This window comes from Cebus imitator, unplaced genomic scaffold (assembly GCF_001604975.1).
Source record: "Cebus imitator isolate Cc_AM_T3 unplaced genomic scaffold, Cebus_imitator-1.0 Scaffold40, whole genome shotgun sequence".
NCBI classification, from domain to species: Eukaryota; Metazoa; Chordata; class Mammalia; order Primates; family Cebidae; genus Cebus; species Cebus imitator.
This window is the reverse complement of record NW_016107355.1, coordinates 2,283,339-2,300,932: the sequence shown is the minus strand read 5'-3', so window position 1 is coordinate 2,300,932 and position 17,594 is coordinate 2,283,339. Positions and strand designations below refer to the sequence as shown.

At 53.7% G+C, this 17,594-nt stretch overlaps 1 pseudogene; it reads left to right on the top strand.

Annotated features, from left to right (window-relative positions):
* The first annotated feature begins 762 nt into the window (after nt 1-762).
* Nucleotides 763-17,594, top strand: part of LOC108302342 — a 39,520-nt pseudogene continuing 22,688 nt past the window's right edge.

The following is a 17,594-nucleotide window of genomic DNA, read 5'->3' as shown; positions in this document are numbered from 1 at the left end:
TTCTAGGAAAAGAATGCTGTTACCTTGTAAATCAATCAGTTATTGTTAAAGAACACAGGGATCAATCAAACACAGGGCTAAAGGCTTTCAAGAAACAGGATCGTGGCTGTCCTGGCTCTACCCTCCTCTAGGCCCATTTATATTTATTCTATTATTGCTGGTCTTTGGGCCTTTCATCTTTAACCTTCTTGTCAAATTGGTTTCTTCTAGAATTAAGGCCATAAGTCCACAAATGGCCCTGCAAATGGAACCCAGATGTCCTTGGCTCATGTGTTCTATCCTGGACCTCCAATCAGCCTGCAACCCTGGAAGACTCCGCTCTGCAGGAAACCTCAAGTGCAGGGCCCTTTCTACACCCTAATTCAGCAGGAAGTAGCTAAAAAGCAATCGACACCCATGTCCCAACAGCAGTTGGACTTTCCTGTTCAGAGGGGGACTGTGTTAAGGAAAAAACTAATCTCCCTGAGTCCACAAGGGGTATGGTTATGAAGGCAAGAGTTTCCCAGCACCATGCCTCCATCCACGCCCACATTCCAGAATGCAAAGTACTTCGCCTGACTTTCCCCCTCTTGGGCTAGGTGGAAAATCCAGGTGAGCTTCTTTGTTCAAACATTTGGAGAGACTCACCTGTACTCCACGGGTGCAGGTCTGAGGCTGGGGTTCCACCCAGTTTCCCCGGCAATCCCTCTACCTGAGTTTTCTTCCTACTGGTTGACCCACCATGAATCCTGGCCTCCAAAAGAGCCTGCCAAAGGCTCTGCGATGAGGGGCCTCCAAGAGATCCCAGAGGAGGAGAAATTCTTGGTGACCTATGGGCTCTCTGCACTCCTCTTCCAATCCAATTTTGGATCCCACTGGATAAGCAGAAATGTGATTAAGATGGAGAAAGGCAAGAAGGGACAGCAAGTGGGACATGGAGATCAAGAAAGCTTCCCTGTCCCAGGCAGGTATGGAAGCCCAGAGCTCCACTGTCATGCCCACACACACAAGCAACACACACACACACCCCACCACACACAGACATACAGAAGTGGCACAGTAACACCCAGACCCAGGAAGTCCCTGAGGCTGAAGGGTTCTGCTGTTAAGGACTAAAACCCTCCGGTGAGAGTGAGAGAGCAGACCATAGGCACACAGGAAGACATATCCCAGGCAAGACATTTGCGGAGACTCACCTGTACTCCCTCAGCACAAGCCTAAGGCTGGAATTCCACGCTGCATCCCCAGCGATCCCTTCCTGGTCCACCTTCTGCAAATCCTGGCCTACAGGGACTATCCTGTGGAGGTTCTGGCGAGGAGCGCCCTAAGCCTTGTTTCTGATGCACTGCCACAGGAAGCTCCTCTTTGCCAATTGCAATTCACCATTGCAATTCAATTCAATGGTGAACCTGACAATCCTCTAAGGAGCGGCTTATGCCTCGTGCATGCCCACCGATGAGGCCGACTCACACCAGGCTCCAGAAACTCAGGATGCAGCCCCTTGAAGAAATAGCCAAGGCTGCTAGGACTGTCATGGTGGTGGCAGGGAGTGAAAGTAGAAGGATTGGGGAGCCGTGGGAAACGGGTGTATGTACAACACAGACAGGGTCAAACCCATAAGACTCCTGTCCTCAGGACCTCCTTCAGTGTTCTTCTGTTTCGGCTCCTGGCTTCAGGGTGCCTGATGGGCTCTCCCACAGGGTAAACAGGGATGGGGTTTACAATGGAGAGGGGCTGGAAGGGCCTCATGGGGCACAGAAAGATCTCAGGGATGTCAAGGCATGCTGTCCCCATCCCCGCCAACCGGGTGGCAAAAGCAGCAGACATGGAAAGCTGTGGAAACGGACATGCATGTGAAAAAACTGGGGTCAAATCCATAAGACTCTTGTCCTCAGGACCGCCTCCAGTGATCTTCGGCTTCAGCTCCTGCGGAGGCGAAGCTTCAGGGTGCCCAATGGTTTCTCCCTACTTCTCTTCGAATCCGATTTTGGATCCCATCGGGTAAGCAGGGATGAGGGTACAATGGAAAGGGGCAGGAAAGGTTTCACAGGGGCACTGAGAGATCTCAGGGACCTCAAGGCATGGTGTCCCCACCCCGCCACCTGGCAGGTACCCCTGGTGCAACAACCCCCGCACACCCAGCGAAACCCAGTCCCCTTGGCTTGCTCCCTGGCATTCATGGCAGCCAAAAGATTCAGTGCTTGAAGGCACTTTCCCCAGGGGCATAGTGACAGATGGCCCTCAAGAGCTAGAGAAGAAGTGCAGGTGAATTGCAACAGCACCTTTTGGAGAAGCCAGAGGGCAGCCACGCAGCCATCCAGTGGGATATGGAGACTGAGAAAGCTTCCCTGTCCCTGGTAGGTATGGAAGCCCACAGCTCCACCTTCATCACACCTGCTCAATCATCCAGAAACAGGTGTGGAGGGGAAACAGACAGGAAACAGATCCCCACGTACTTCCTCGCTGCTGGACTGGGATGTGTTCTATGTTGAAGACACTGAGCCAGACCAGCAAACCTCTAGGCTTCTCAGAAAGAGGGCAGACAGAGAAAGAGGGAGGACAGAGCACAGGCCAGAGTCCAGGCCAAATACAGCACAATACATCACAACACACATCCAGGGAGGAGTGCCAAATGGTTGACTTGGCCAGAAAGGCCAGCATTGGAGTGACAGAGTTGCTTGCCACATCCTGTTCTTGACATCCTTGTGGTTCCTTTGTGGAGCTGTGGCTAGATTTCTCAATGAGTTTATGGGTGAGAGAAATGAAAACAGTCTTCTTTGAAGTGGTTGGGCAACCCTCCTGCAGGTGGACAATGAGCTATGCTGAGTCTTTTGTCCTTGGCTGGGGTGTGATTGTCTTGGTCCTCAGAAAGAGCCCTCTCAGGATGGAGAGGTGATTGAATCATATGGTGGCCCGATGCATCTCCCTCCCCACATTCTCCATGCCTCCCCTCACAAAAGCAAGCTGGAATTGCTGGGGAAGCAACTGACAACCAGTCACATGACCCAGGAAGTGACGCAGGGAGAGACTCATCAACAGAAAGGCTGTGGTATAAGAAACCGCTCTCTGGCACACAGGGCCATACATCCTAACACGCACACACAGATGCACAGAGAGAGAGAAAGAGAGAAGGAAAGGAGAGACAGAATAATCACAGATGGAGAGACATACACACGCACACACTCACACACACACACACACACACACACACACACAGACAAGCAGAAGTGGCACAGAAACACCCAGCCGCAGGCAGTCCCTGAGGCTGCAGGGTTCTGCTCTTCATGACTAACAACCCTCTGGTGAGAGTGAGAGAGCAGCTCACGGGCACACAGAAGGAAGTGTACTCGAGATAACCAGAGCAAGACATTTGGGAAGACTACCCTGTACTCCCCAGCACAAGTCTGAGGCTGGAATTCCACGCTGCTCCCCCAGTGAACCCTTAACCTGAGATTTCTTCCTCCTGGTCGACACTCTGGGAATTCTGGTCAACCCAGTGCGAGTCCTGGCCTCTGCAGACTATCCAGTGGAGGTCCTGGCGAGGAGTGGCCTAAGACTTGTTTCTGACACACTGCCACAGGAAACTTCTCCTTTGCCAACTCTCAGGATCCCATCGCCAATCAATGGTGAATGTCGCAATTCCCTTAGGAGCAGCTTGTGCCTCATGCATGTGCATTGGTGAGGCAGACTGGCACCTTGCTCCAGAAACTCAGGCTGTAGCCGCTTGCAGAAATGGACGACACAGGGAGGACTGCAGTGGTGGTGGCAGGTAGTGAAAGCAGCACGTTTGGGGAGCCGTGGGAAACAGGTGTATGTGCAACATAGCCGGTGTCAAACCCATAAGACCCTGTCTTCAGGACCACATTCACTGCTCTTCTGTTACAGCTCCTGGCTTCAGGGTGCCTGATGGGCTCTCCCCTTTCCTCTTAGAATCCAATTTTGCATCCCACAGGGTAAGCAGTGATGGGGTTACACTGGAGAGTGGCGGGAAGAACCTCACTGGGCACAGAAGGATCTCAGGGACCTCAAGGCATGGTGTCCCCATCCCGCCACCCAGGTGGCAAAAGCAGCAGGTTTGGAGAGCAGTGGGAAACGTGCGTACATGTGACAAAGATGGGGTCGAATCCATTAGATGCTTGGCCTCAGGACCGCCTCCAGAGCTCTTCTGCTTCGGCTCCTGGCAGAGACAAAGATTCAGTGTGCTGGATAGGCTCTCCACATTACCCTTCGCATCAGATTTTGGATCCCAACAGGTAAGCAGGGATGGGGTTACAATGGAGAGGGGCGAGAAGGGCCTCACTGGGGCACAGAAAGATATCAGGGACCTCAAGGCATGGTGTCCCCACTCTGTCACCCAGGTGGTAAAAGCAGCAGGCTTGGGTAGCCGTGGGAAACGGGCATACATGTGACAGAGCTGGGGTGAAATCCATAAGACTCTTTTCCTCAGGAATGCCTCTAGCGGTCTTCTGCTTCGGCTCCTGGCAGATGCGATGCTTCAGAGTGCACGATGGGCTCTCCCACCTCCTCTTCAGATCGGATTTTGGATTCCATGGGGTAAGCAGGAATGGGGTTACAATGGAAGCAGATGGGAAGGGCCTCACTGGGCACAGAAAGATCTCAGGGACCTCAAGGCATGGTGTCCACACCCCACCACCCGGGTGGCAAAAGCAGCAGATTTGAGGAGCTTTGGTAAATGGGCATATGTGGTACAAAGATGGGGTCAAATCCATAAGACTCTTGTCCTCAGGACCGCCTCCAGTGCTCTTCTGCTTCGGCTCCTGGTGGAAGAGAAGCTTCAGGATGCTTGATGGGCTCTCCCCACTCCACTTCATATCAGATTTTGGATCCCAGCGGCTAAGAAGGCATGGGATTACAACGGAGAGGGGCGGGAAAGTCCTCATTGGGCACTGAAAGATCTCAGGGACCTCAAGTCATGGTGTCCCCACCCTGCAACACGGGTGGCAAAAGCAGCAGGTTTGGAGATCCGTGGGAAGCGGGCGTATGTGGGACAAAGTTGGGGTCAAATCCATACGACTGATGTCTTCAGGACTCCCATCAGCGCTCTTCTGCTTCAGCTCTTGGGGGAGGCAAAGCTTCAGGGTGCCCGTTAGGCTCTCCCCATTCCCCTTCGCATCCGATTTTGGATCCCACCAGGTAAGCAGGGATGGGGTTACAATGGAGAGGGGCGGGAAGGGCCTCATTGGGGCACAGAAAGATCTCAGGGACCTCTAGGCATGGTGTCCCCATCCTGCCACCCAGGTGGCAAAAGCAGCAGGTTTGGGGAGCAGTGGGAAATGGGCATATGTGGTACAAAGATGGGGTAAAATCCATAAGACTCTTGTCCTCAGGACCACCCCCAGCACTCTTCTGCTTCAGTTCCTGGCAGAGAAGCTTGAGTGTGCCCATGGTCTCTCCCCACTCCTCTTCGTATCTGATTTTGGATCCCACCAGGTAAGCAGGGATGGGGTTACACTGGAGAGGGGTGAGAAAGTCGTCACTGGGCACAGAAATATCTCAGGGACCTAAGGCATGGTGTCTCCACCCCGCCTCCTGGGTGGTAAAGGCAGGAGGTTTGAGGAGCTGAGGAAAACAGGCATATGTGATACAAAGATGGGGTGAAATCCATAAGATTCTTGGTCTTAGGACCGCCTCCAGTGCTCTTCTGCTTCAGCTCCTGGCAGAGGAGAAGCTTCAGGGTGCCCGATGGGCTCTCCCCACTCATCTTCAGATCTGATTTTGGATTCCACCGGGTAAGCAGGGATGAGGTTACGATGGAGAGGGTCGGGAAAGTCATCACTGTGCACTGAAAGATCCCAGGGATCTGAAGGCATGGTGTCCCCACCCTGGCACTCGGCAGGTACCCCTGGTGCAACAACCCCCGCACACCCAGCGAAACCCAGTCCCCTTGGCTTGCTCCCTGGAATCCATGGCAGCCAAAAGATTCAGTGCTTGAAGGCACTTTCCCCAGGGGCATAGTGACAAAAGGACCTCAAGAGCTAGAGAAGAAGTGCAGGTGAATTGCAACAGCACCTTTTGGAGAAGCCAGAGGGCAGCCACGCAGCCATCCAGTAGGATATGGAGACTGAGAAAGCTTCCCTGTCCCTGGTAGGTGTAGAAGCCCACAGCTCCACCTTCATCACACCTGCTCAATCATCCAGAAACAGGTGTGGAAGGGAAACAGACAGAAAACGGATCTCCATGAACTTCCTCGCTGCTGGACTGGGAAGTGTTCTATGTTGAAGACACTGAGCCAGACCAGGAAGCCTCTGGGCTTCTCAGAAAGAGGGCAGACAGAGAAAGAGGGAGGACAGAGCATAGGCCAGACTCCAGGCCAAATACAGCACAATGCATCCCAACACACATCCGGGGAGGAGTGCCAAATTGTTGACTTGGCCAGAAAGGCCAGCGTTAGAGTGACAGAGTTGCTTGCCACATCCCATTCTTTTCATCTTTGTGGTTCCTGTGTGGAGCTGTGGCTAGATTTCTCAATCAGTTTATGGGTGAGCGAAGTGAGAACTGTCTTCTTTGAAGTGGGTGGGCAACCCTCCTGCAGGTGGACAATGAGCTATGCTGAGTCTTTTGTCCTTGGCTGGAGTGTGATCATTTTGGTCCTCAGAAAGAGACCTCTCAGGATGGGGAGGTGATTGAAACATATAGTGGCTTGATGCATCTGCGTCCCCACGTTGCCTACGCCTCCCCTTGCAAAAGCCAGCTGGAATTGCTGGGGAAACGACTGACAACCAGTCACATGGCCCAGGAAGTGACGCAGGGAGAGACTCATCAACAGAAAGGCTGTGGTGCAAGAAACCGCTCTCTGACACACAGAGCCATGCATCCCAAAATGCACACACAGATGCACACAGAGAGAGAAAGAGAGCAGAAAAAGAGAGAGAATAATCACAGATAGAGGGACATACAGGTGAACACACTCAAACACACAGACACACACACATGCCACCACACACAGACAAGCAGAAGTGGCACAGAAACACCCAGCCACAGGCAGTCCCTGAGGCTGCAGGGTTCTGCTCTTCATGACTAACAACCCTCTGGTGAGAGTGAGAGAGCAGCCCATGGGCACACAGGAAGATGTGTACTGGAGATAACCAGGGCAGACATTTGGGGAGACTCACCTGTACTCACTTGGCACAAGCTTGAGGCTGGAATTCCACCCTGCTCCTCCAGCGAACCTTCCACCTGAGATTTCTTCCTCCTGGTCAACCCTCTAGGAATTCTGGTCAACCCACTGCGAGTCCTGGTCTCTGGAGACTATCCAGTAGAGGTCCTGGTGAGGAGTGGCCTAAGCCTTGTTTCTGACACACTGCCACAGGAAACTCCTCCTTTGCCAACTCTCAGGATCCCGCTGCCAATCAATGGTGAATATCACAATCCCCTTAGGAGCAGCTTGTGTCTCATGCATGCGCATTGGTGAGACCGACTGGCACCTTCCTCCAGAAACTCAATGTCGGCCATTTCTGCAAGCTGTAGCCGCTTGCAGAAATGGTCGACACAGGGAGGACTGCAGTTGTGGTGACGGGTAGTGAAAGCAGCAGGTTTGGGGAGCCGTGGGAAACGGGTGTATGTGCAACATAGCCGGTGTCAAACCATAAGACCCTGTCTTCAGGACCTCATTCACTGCTCTTCTGTTTCGCCTCATGGCTTCAGGGTGCCTGATGGGCTCTCCCCTTTCCTCTCAGAATCTGATTTTGGATCCCACAGGGTAAGCAGGGATGGGGTTACACTGGAGAGTGGCAGGAAGGACCACACTGGGCAGAGAAAGATCTCAGGGACCTCGAGGCATGGTGTCCCCATCCCACCACCTGAGTGGCAAAAGCAGCAGGTTTTGGGAGGAGTGAAAAACGTACATATGTTGTATAAAGATGGGGTCAAAATCATAAAACTCTTGTCCTCAGGAACGCCTCCAGGACTCTTCAGCTTCGGACCCTGGTGGATGCGAAGCTTCAAGATGCCTGATGGGCTCTCCCTATTCCCCTTTGCATCCGATTTTGGATCCCACCGGGTAAGCTGGGATGGGGTTACAATGGAGAGGAGAGAGAAGGTCTTTACTGGGCACAGAAAGATCTCAGGGACCTCAAGGCATGATGAACCTACCCCGCCAAACGGGTGGCAAAAGCAGCAGGTTTGCAGAGCCATGGGAAGGAGGCATATGTGGAAAAAAAAATGGAGTCAAGTCCATAAGACTCTTGTCCTCAGGACCGCCTCCAGGGCTTTTCTGCTTCAGCTCCTGGTGGAGGAGAAGCGTCAGGATGCCCGATGGCTCTCCCGATTCCCCTTCTCATTTGATTTTGGATCCCACTGGGTATTCAAGGATGGGGTTACAATGGAGAGGGGCAGTAAGGGCCTCACTGGGGCACAGAAAGATCTCAGGGACCTCTAGGCATGATGTCCCCACCCCGCCACCGGGGTGGCAAAAGCAGCAGGTTTGGGGAGCAGTGGGAAATGGGCATATGTGGTACAAAGATGGGGTAAAATCCTTAAGGCTCTTGTCCTTGGGACCGCCTCCAGCGCTCTTCTGCTTCAGCTGCTGGTGGAGGAGAAGATTTAGGGTGCCCATGAGCTCTCCGCACTCCTCTTCGGTTCCGATTTTGGATCCCACCTGGTAAGCAGGGATGGGGTTACACTGGAGAGGGGCTGGAAAGTCCTCACTGGGCACAGAAAGATCTCAGGAACCTCAAGGTATGGTGTCTCCCAGGTGGCAAAAGCAGCAGGTTTGAGGAGCTGTCGGAAATGGGCCAATGTGGTACAAAGATGGTGTCAAATCCATAAGACTCTTGGCCTCAGGACCGCCTCCAGCACTCTTCTGCTTCAGCTCCTGGTGGAGGAGAAGCTTCAGTGTGCCCGATGGGCACTCCCGTCTCCTCTTCCAATCTAACTTTGGATCCTACCAGGTAAGAAGGGATGGGGTTACACTGAAAAGGGGCAGGAAGGTCTTCACTGGGGACAGAACGATCACAGAGACCTCAAGGCATGCTGTCCCCACCCAACCACCCGGGTGGCAAAAGCAGCAGGTTTGGAGAGCTGTGGGAAACGTGCGTACATGTGACAAAGATGGGGACAAATCCATGAGACTCTTGGCCTTCCGACAGCCTGCTGCACTCATCTGATTCAACTCCTGGCAGAGACAAAGCTTCAGTGTTCCCGATGGGCTCTCCACATTCCCTTCGCTTCAGATTTTGGACCCAACCGGGTAAACAGGGATGGGGTTACACTGGAGAGGGGCTGGAAAGTCCTCACTGGGCACAGAAAGATCTCAGAGACCTCAAGATATGGTGTCCCCATCCCATCACCCAGGTGACAAAAGCAGAAGGTTTGGGGAGCAGTGGGAAACGGGCATATGTGGTACAAATATGGGGTCAAATTCATAATACTCTTGTCCTCAGAACCANATGGGGTCAAATTCATAATACTCTTGTCCTCAGAACCATCTCCAGCACTCTTCTGCTTCGGCTCCTGGCGCAGGCAAAGCTTCTGGGTGCCAGATAGGCTCTCCGCATTCCCCTTCGCATCCAATTTTGGATCCCACCGGATAATCAGCAATGGGGCTACAATGGAGAGAAGCGGGAAGGGACTCACTGGGGCACAGAAAGATCTCAGGGACCTCAAGGCATGCTGTCCCGACCCCGACACCGGGATGGCAAAAGCAGCAGTCTTGGGGAGCCGTGGGAAACAGCCATACATGTGACAAAGCTGAGGTCAAATCCATAAGACTCTTGTCCTCAGGACCGCCTCCAGCACTCTTCTGCTTCGGCTCCTGGTGGAGTAAAAGCTTCCGGATGCCAGATGGGTTCTCTGCATTCCCCTTCGCATCCGATTTTGGATCCCACTGGGTAAGCCGGGATGGGGTTACAATGGAGAGGGGCAGGAAAGTCCCCACTGGGCACCGAAAGATCTCAGGGACATCAAGGAATGGTGTTCCCACCCCGCCACCTGGGTGACAAAAGCAGCAGGTTTGGGGAACAGTGTGAAACATGTATATATGTGTCAATGTTGGGGTCAAATCCATAAGACTTGTCCTCAGGACCACCTCCAGCGCTCTTCTGCTTCAGCTCCTCCGGAGGAGAAACTTCAGGGTGCCTGATGGGCTCTCTTCATTCCTCTTTGGATCGGATTTTGGATCACAGGGTGTAGGCAGGGATGGCGTTACACTGGAGAGGGGCAGGAAAGTCCTAACTGGGCACAGAAAGATCTCAGCGACATCAAGGCATGGTGTCCCCACCCCGCCAACCAGGTGACAAAAGCAGCAGGTTTGGGGAGCATTGGGAAATGGGCATATGTGGTACAAAGATGGGTTCAAATCTCTAAAACTCTTGTCTTCAGGACCACCTCCAGCGCCCTTGTGCTTCAGCTCCTGGCAGACGAGAAGCTTCAGCGTGCCAGATGGTCTCTCCCTATTCCCCTTCGCATCGGATTTTGCATCCCACCGGGTAATCAAAGATGGGGTTACAATGAAGAGGGGCAAGAAGGGCCACACTGGGCACAGAAAGATCTCAGGGACCTCAAGGCATGGTGTCCCCACCCCGCCAAAGTGGCAAAAGCAGCAGGCTTGGAGAGCATATGTGGTACAAAATGGAGTTAAATCCATAAGACCCTTGTCATCAGGACCACCCCAGCGGTTTTCTGCTACAGCTCCTGCCAGAGGTGAAGCTTCAGGATGCCCGATGGACTCTCCCACAACCACTTCGGATCAGATTTTGGATCCCACCGGGTAAGCAGGAATGGGGTTACAATGAAGAAAGGCAGGAAGGACCTCACTGGGCACAGAAAGATTTCAGGGACCTCAAGACATGGTGTCCCCACCCCACCAACCGGATGGCAAAAGCAGCAGGTTTGGAGAGCTGAAGGGCATGGGCGTATGTGGGACAAAGATGCGGTCAAATCCGTAAGACTCTTGTACTCAGGACCGCCTCCAGGGTTTTTCTGCTTCAGCTCCTGGTGGAGGAGAACCGGCAGGATGCCGGATGGCTCTCCCCATTCCCCTTCCCATCCGATTTTGGATCCCACTGGGTATTCAGGGATGGGGTTACAATGGAGAGGGGCGGTAAGGGCCTCACTGGGGCACATAAAGTTCTCAGGGACCTCCAGGCATGGTGTCCCCATGCCGCCACCCTGGTGGCAAAGCAGCAGGTTTGGGGAACAGTAGGAAATTGGCATATGTGGTACAAAGATAGGGTCAAATCCATAAGACTCTTGGCCTTAGGCACGCTTCCAGCACTCTTCTGCTTCAGCTCCTGGCAGAGGAGAAGATTTAGGGTGCCAGTGGGCTCTCTGCACTCCTCTTCGGTTCCGATTTTGGATCCCACCAAGTAAGCAGGGATGGGGTTACACTGGAGACGGGCAGGAAAGTCCTCACTGGGCACAGAAAGATCTCAGGAACCTCAAAGTATGGTGTCTCCTGGGTGGCAAAAGCAGCAGGTTTGAGGAGCTATGGGAAATGGGCATATGTGGTGCAAAGATGAGGTCAAATCCATAAGACTTTTGGCCTCAGGACTGCCTCCAGCGCTCTTCTGCTTCAGCTCCTGGCAGAGGAGAATCTTCAGTGTGCCCGATGGGCTCTCCCCTCTCCACCTCAGATCCGATTTTGGATCCCGCCGGGTAAGAACGGATGGGGTTACACTGAAGAGGGGCGGGAAGGTCCTCACTGGGCACAGAACGAACACAGGGACCTCAAGGCATGATGTCCCCACCCAACCACCTGGGTGGCAAAAGCAGAAGGTTTGGAGAGCCTTGGGAAACGTGCATACATGTGACAAAGATGGGGTCAAATCCATTAGACTCTTGGCCTTAGGACTGCCTCCAGTGCTCATCTGATTTGGCTCCTGGCAGAGACAAAGCTTCGGTGTGCCCGATGGGCTCTCCGCTTTCCACTTCGCATCAGATTTTGGATCCCACCAGGTAAGCAGGGATGGGGTTACACTGGAGAAGGACGGGAAAGTCCTCCCTGGGTACAGTAAGATCTCAGGGACCTCAAAGTATGGTGTCCCCACGCCACCACCCTGGTGACAAAAGCAGAAGGTTTGGGGAACAGTGGGAAATGGGCATATGTGGTACAAAGATGGGGTCAAATACATAAGACTCTTGTCCTCAGGACCGCCTCCAGCACTTTTCTGCTTCAGCTCCTGGTGGAGGAGAAGCTTCAGGGTACCCAGTGGACTCTCCGCATTCCCCTTCACATCCGATTTTGGATCCCACCGGGTAAGCCGGGATGGGGTTACAATGGAGAGGGGCGGGAAGGGCCTCACTGAGGCACAGACAGATCTCAGCAACCTCAAGGCATGGTGTCTCCACCCCCTGAAAGGGGTGGCAAAAGCAGCAGGCTTTTGGAGCCGTGGGAAGTGGTGGACTTGTTACAAATCTGGAGTCAAATCCCTTAGACTCTTGTCCTCAGGATAACCTCCAGCGCTCTTCTGCTTTGGCTCCTGGCGGAGGGGAAGCTTCAGGGTGCCCAATGGGCTCTCCCCATTCCCCTTTGCTTCCGATTTTGGATCCCACCGGGTAAGCAGGGAGTGGGGTAAACTGGAGAGGGGTGGGAAGGGCCTCACTGGGGCACAGAAAGATCTCCGGGACCCCAAAGCATGGTGTCCCGAAACCACTACCCAGGTGGCAAAAGCAGCAGGCTTGGGGAACAGTGGGAAACAGCCGTACGTGTGACAAAGCTGAGATCAAATCCATAAGACTCTTGTTCTCAGGACCGCCTTCAGCGCTCCTCAGATTAGGATCCTGGTGGAGGCAAAGCTTGCAGGGGCCCGATCGGCTCTCCCCATTCCCCTTGGCATCCGATTTTGGATCCCACTGAGTAAGCAGCCAAGGGGTTACAATGGAGAGGGGTGGGAAGGGCCGCACTGGGGCACAGAAAGATCTCAGGGACCTCAAGCCTTGGTGTCCCCACCCCGCCAAACGTGTGGCAAAAGCAGCAGGTTTCTGGAGCCATAGGAAATGTACATACATGTGGCAAAGCTGAGGTCAAATCCATAAGACTCTTGTTCTCAGGATCGCCTCCAGCGCTCTTCTGCTTCGGCTCCTGGCAGAGGGAAAGCTTCAGTGTGCCCGATGGGCTCTCCCCATTCCCCTTCGCTTCCGGTTTTGGATCCTGCCGAGTAAGCAGGGATGGGTTTACACTGGAGAGGGGCGGGAAAGTCCTCACTGGGCACAGAAAGATCTCAGGAACCTCAAGGTGTGGTGTCTCCACCAAGCCTCCAGGATGGCAAAAGCAGCAGGTTTGAGGAGCTGTGGGAAACAAAGCATATGTGGTACAAAGATGGGGTCAAATCCATAAGACTCTTGGCCTCAGGACTGCCTCCAGCGGTCTTCTGCTTCTGCTCCTGGTAGAGGAGGAGCTTCGGTGTGCCCGATGGGATCTCCACCCTCCTCTTGAGATCCGATTTTGGATCCCACCGGGTAAGAAGTGAAGGGGTTACACTGTAGAGGGACGGGAAGGTCCTCACTGGGCACAGAACGATCACAGGGACTTCAAAGCATGATATCCCCACCCCACCACCCGAGTGGCAAAAAGCAGGAGGTTTGGAGAGCCATGGGAAGTGTGCCTACATGTGACAAATATGTGGTCAAGTCTATTAGACTCTTGGCCTTAGGACGGCCTCCAGCACTCATCTGATTCGGCTCCTGGAGGAGACAAAGCTTCAGTGTGCCCGATGGGCTCACTGTGCACAGAAAGATCTCACGAACCTCAAGGCACAGTGACCCCACCCCACCACCCGGGTGGCAAAAGCAGCGGGTTTGGGGAAGAGGGGGAAACGGGCATATGTGGTATAAAGATGGGGTAAAATCCATAAGACTCTTGTCCTAAGGACTGCCTCCAACACTCTTCTGCTTCAGCTCCTGGTAGAGGAAAAGCTTAAGGGTGCCCAAGGGGTCTTCCCACGCATCTTCAGATCCGATTTTGCATCCCACCGGGTAAGCAGGGATGGGGTTACACTGGAGAGGGGTGGGAAAGTCCTCACTGGGCACAGAAAGATCTCAGGGACCTCAAGGCATGCTGTCTCCATCAAGTCGCCTGGGTGGCAAAAGCAGCATGTTTGAGGAACTGTCGGAAACGGATATGGGTGTCAATGCTGGGGTCAAATCCATAAGGCTCTTGACCTAAGGACTGCCTCCAGCGCTCTTCTGCTTCAGCTTCTGGTGAAGGAGAAACTTCAGGGTGTCCTATGGGCTCTCCCCATTCCTCTTCGGATTCGAATTTGGATGCCATGGTAAAAGCAGGGATGGCGTTACACTGGAGAGGGGCGGGAAAGTCCTGACTGAGCACAGAAAGATCTCAGGGACCTCAAGACATGGTGACCCCACCCCACCACCCAGGTGGCAAAAGCAGCAGGTTAGGGGAGCAGTGGGAAATGGGCATATGTGATACAAAGATGGGGTCAAATCCATAAGACTCTTGTCCTCAGGACCACCTCCAGCGCTCTTATGCTTCAGCTCCTGGCAGAGGAGAAGATTCAGGGTGCTGGATGGGCTCTCCCTTTTCCCCTTCATATTGAATTTTGGATCCCACCGGGTAATCGAGGATGGGGTTACAATGAAGAAGGGTCTCACTGGGTACAGAAAGATCTCAGGGCTATCTCAAGGCATTGTGTGCCCACCTTGCCAAAGAGTGGCAAAATGAGCAGGTTTGGGGAGCAGTGGGAAACGGGCATATGTGGTACAAAATGGAGTCAAATCCATAAGACTCTTGTCCTCAGGACCACCTCCAGTGTTCTTCTGCTTCGGCTCCTGGTAGAGTCGAATCTTCAGGATGCCGGATGGGTTTTCCCACCTCCTCTTCGGATTGGATTTTGGATCCCACCGTGAAGCAGGAATGGGTTTACAATGGAGAGGGGTGGGAAGGGCCTCACTGGGCACAGAAAGATCCCAGGGACCTCAAGACATGGTAACCCCACGCCCTCCCGGGTGGCAAAAGTAGCATGTTTGGAAAGCTGTGGGATGCGGGCGTATGTGGTACAAAGATGGGGTCAAATCCATAAGACTCTTGTCCTCTGGAACACCTCCAGCGCTCTTCTGCTTCAGCTCCTGGCGAAGCAGAAGCTTCAGGGTACCCAGTGGGCTGTCCCCAATTGCCTTCGCATCCGATTTTGGATCCAAGAGGGTACTCAGGGAAGGGATTACAATGGAGAGGAGCAGGAAGGGCCTCACTGGGGCACAGAAAGATCTCAGAGACCTCAAGGCATGATGACCCCATTCCGCCACCCAGGTGACAAAAGCAGCAGGTTTTGGGAGCAGTTGGAAATGGGCGTATGTGGTACAAAGATGGGGTCAAGTCCGTAAGACTCTTGTCCTCAGGACAGCCTCTAGAGCTCTTCTGCTTCGCTTCCTGGCGGACGAGAAGCTTCCGTGTGCCCTATGAGTTCTCTGCATTACCCTTCGCATCCGATTTGGGATCCCACTGGGTAAGCAGGGATAGGGTTACAATGGAGACAGACAGGAAGGGTCTCACTGGGGGACAGAAAGATCTCAGGGACCTCAAGGCATGGTGTCCCGACCCTGACACCCAGGTGGCAAAAGCAGCAGTCTTGGGGAGCCGTGGGAAACAGCCAAACGTGTGACAAAGCTGAGGTCAAATCCATAAGACTCTTGTCCTCAGGACCGCCTCTAGCGCTCTTCTGCTTCTGCTCCTGGCGGAGGCAACTCTTCTGGATGCCGGATGGGCTCTCCACATTCCCCTTGGCATCCGATTTTGGATTCCACCGGGTAAGCAGGAATGGGGTTACAATGCAAAGGGGCAGAAAGGGCCTCACTGAGCACAGAAAGATCTCAGGGACCTCAAGGCATGGTGTCCACACCCCGCCAACCCGGTGTAAAAGCGGCAGGTTTACGGAGCACTGGGAAACGGGCATATGTGGGACAAAGATGGGGTCAAATCCATAAGACTCTTGCCCTCAGGACCGCCTCCAGGGCTCTTCTGCTTCAGCTCCTGGTGGAGGGGAAGCTTCAGGGTACTCGATGGGCTCTCCCTATTCCACTTCACTTCCGATTTTGGATCCCAACGAGTAGGCAGGGATGGGGTTACACTGGAGAGGGGCGGGAAGGTCCTCACTGAGGCCAGAAAGATCTCAGGGACCTCAAGGCATGGTGTCCCCACCCGGCCACCCGGGTGACAAAAGCCGCAGGTTTTGGGAGCAGTAGGAAACGTGTGTACATGTGTCAATGCTGAGGTCAAATCCATAAGGCTCTTGTCCTCAGGACTGCCTCCAGCGCTCTTCTGCTTCAGCTCCTGGCTGAGAAGAAGCTTCAGAGTGCCCTATGGGCTCTCCCTATTCCCCTTNAAAATGAGCAGGTTTGGGGAGCAGTGGGAAACGGGCATATGTGGTACAAAATGGAGTCAAATCCATAAGACTCTTGTCCTCAGGACCACCTCCAGCGGCCTTCTGCTTCGGCACCTGGCGGAGGCAAAGCTTCTGGATGCCCGATGGGCTCTCGCACCTCCTCTTCGGATCGGATTTTGGATCACACCGGGTAAGCAGGAATGGGGTTACAATGGAGAGGGGCGGGAAGGGTCCCACTGGGCACAGAAAGATCCCAGGGACCTCAAGGCATGGTAACATCATGCACTCCCGGGTGGCAAAAGTAGCAGGTTTGGATAGTTTTGGGATGCAGTGTATGTGGTACAAAGATGGGGTCAAATCCATAAGACTCTTGTCCTCAGGACTGCCTCCAGTGATTTCTTCTTCAGCTCCTGGTGAAGCAGAAGCTTCGGGGTACCCGGTGGGCTCTCCCCAATTGACTTCACATCCGATTTTGGATTCCACCGCGTACTCAGGGATGCGGTTACAATGGAGAGGGGCAGGAAGGGCCTCACTGAGGCACAGAAAGATCTCAGAGACCTCAAGGCATGGTGTCCCTGCCCTGCAACCCAGGTGACAAAAGCAGCAGGTTTCGGGAGCAGTTGGAAACAGGCATATGTGGTACAAGGATGAGGTCAAATCCATAAGACTCTTATCCTCACGACAGCCTCCAGTGCTCTTCTGCTTCAGCTCCTGGCAGACGAGAAGATTCAGCATACCCGATGGGCTCTCTGCATTACCCTTCACACCCGATTTGAGATGCCACTGGGTAAACAGGGATAGTGTTACAATGGAGAGAAGCGGGAAGGGACTCACTGGGGCACAGAAAGATCTCAGGGACCTCAAGCAATTGTATCCCAACCCTGACACTGGGTGCCAAAAGCAGCAACCTTGGGGAGCCATGGGAAACAGCCAAACATGTGACAAAGCTGAGGTCAAATCCATAAGACTCTTGTCCTCAGGACCGCCTCCAGGGCTCTTCTGTTTCCACTCCTGGCGGAGGCAACGCTTCCGGATGCCGGATGGGCTCTCCACATTCCCCTTCACATCCGATTTTGGATCCCACCAGATAAGCAGGAACAGGGTTACAGGGCAGAGTGGTGGGAAGGGACTCACTGAGCACAGAAAGATCTCAGGGACCTCAACGCATGGTGTCCCCACCCCGCAACCAGGGTGAAAAAAGCAGCAGGTTTGGGGAGCAGTAGGAAACGTGCATACATGTGTCAATGCTGAGGTCAAATCCATAAGACTCTTGTCCTCAGGACTGCCTCCAGCGCTCTTCTGCTTCAGCTCCTGGCTGAG